Genomic DNA, 2,188 nt, shown 5'->3' with positions numbered 1-2,188 from the left:
CGGCGTACGGGCGGCGATGGGCGACGACGGAGACGGGCAGCGGGCGAGAGGCGGCGGCGACGGGCGCGGCGGGGGCGACGGCGGTGACGGTGACGACGGGCGGCGGGGGCGGCGAGGGCAGCGCGCGATGGGCGACGGGCGCGGCGAAGAAGTTGGATCGAGAAGAAGTACTGGTGGTCGATGAAACTGATTTTTTCGTAAGTGCCATATATATAAGAGGGGTCTTTGGTACCGGTTGGAGCCACCAACCGGTACTAAAGGCCAATTTTCGCCAGGCCAAGGGGCGGGAAACGGCCCCTTTAGTACCGGTTCGTGCCACGAACCAGTACTAAAGACACCCCCCCCTCCTTTAGTACCGGTTGGAGCCACCAACCTGTACTAATGGTTGTGCGCTGCCACCGGCGGTGCACAATGTTTAGTCCCACCTCGCCGAGCGAAGGGCAGGCGCACTGGTTTATAAACCCAGCCGCGGCTGCTCCTTCGAGCTTCTCTATATAGCAGGCTTCTGGGCCTAACTAGGGCGCGCTGCCCTGTGAGTCTGCTGGCCCTTCTAGGACTGCATTTGCACACCCTAGGTCTGGCAGGCCCACTGGGCAGCGCGCCAACAAATTTTTTATATAGTTTTTTCTTTTCTGCATTATTTATTTTCTTCTATTTATTTTTGAGTGATTTTTTATATAGTTTTTCTCTTTTCTGCATTATTTATTTTCTTCTATTTATTTTTGAGTAATTTTTTGAATAGTTTTATTCTTTTCTGCTTTATTTATTTTCTTCTATTTATTTCTGAGTAGTTTTTTCTGACCCTCTCTACTCCGATACTCTGAAATGATAATACCATTGCAAGTTTCAACATTTTCAGAGTTCATTTTGTAGTGATTTTCAATTTCATGGTCATTTAGCTCTCTAAACAATTAGGTAAATGACCGAAAAACAACAAATGATGTTAGAACATGTTGGAAATTGATGACGTCGCTTTGAATGCTGCATACTGAACACAACAGAAGTCCAGAGTTCAAATAAGTTTAAACAACATTGAAGTGCTCGCGTAACAGATGAGTTCTCGTCCAAAACCCTAATACTTCGAAAGAGTTTGTCCAGTTTGTACACGAAGTGCGTCCAGTTTTTGCCGTGACCCTCTCTACTCTTTCGCACATGCTATGCGGGTGAAATGATGATACCATGCCAAGTTTCAACATTTTCAGAATTCATTTTGTAGTGATTTTCAATTTCGCGGTCATTTAGCTCTCTAAACAATTAGGTAAATGACCCAAAAACAACAAATGATGTCAGAACATGTTGGAAATTGATGACATTGCTTTGAATGCTGCATACTGAACACAAAAGAATTCCGGAGTTCAAATAAGTTTAAACAACATTGAAGTGCCCGTGTAACAGATGAGTTCTCGTCCGAAACCCTGATACTCCGAAAGAGTTTGTCCAGTTTGTACACGAAGTGCGTCCAGTTTTTGCCGTGACCCTCTCTACTCTTTCGCACATGCTATGCGGGTGAAATGATGATACCATGCCAAGTTTCAACATTTTCAGAATTCATTTTGTAGTGATTTTCAATTTCGCGATCATTTAGCTCTCTAAACAATTAGGTAAATGACCGAAAAACAACAAATGATGTTAGAACATGTTGGAAATTGATGACGTTGCTTTGAATGCTGCATACTGAACACAAAAGAAGTCTGGAGTTCAAATAAGTTTAAAAAACATTGAAGTGCCCGTGTAACAGATGAGTTCTCGTCCGAAACCCTGATACTCCGAAAGAGTTTATCCAGTTTGTACAGGAAGTGCGTCCAGTTTTTGCCATGACCCTCTCTACTCTTTCGCACATGCTATGCGGGTGAAATGATGATACCATGCCAAGTTTCAACATTTTCAGAGTTCATTTTGTAGTGATTTTCAATTTCACGGTCATTTAGCTCTCTAAACAATTAGGTAAATGACCGAAACAACAAATGATGTCAGAACATGTTGGAAATTGATGACGTCGCTTTGAATGCTGCATACTGAACACAAAAGAAGTCCGGAGTTCAAATAAGTTTAAAAAACATTGAAGTGCCCGTGTAACAGATGAGTTCTCGTCCGAAACCCTGATACTCCAAAAGAGTTTGTCCAGTTTGTACACGAAGTGCGTCTAGTTTTTGTCGTAACCCTCTCTACTCTTTCGCACATGCTATGC

The sequence above is a fragment of the Triticum dicoccoides genome, chromosome 4A, assembly GCF_002162155.2.
Source record: "Triticum dicoccoides isolate Atlit2015 ecotype Zavitan chromosome 4A, WEW_v2.0, whole genome shotgun sequence".
Classification (NCBI taxonomy): Eukaryota; Viridiplantae; Streptophyta; class Magnoliopsida; order Poales; family Poaceae; genus Triticum; species Triticum dicoccoides.
The sequence above is the reverse complement of the archived record's forward strand: the minus strand, read 5'-3'. Positions refer to the sequence as shown.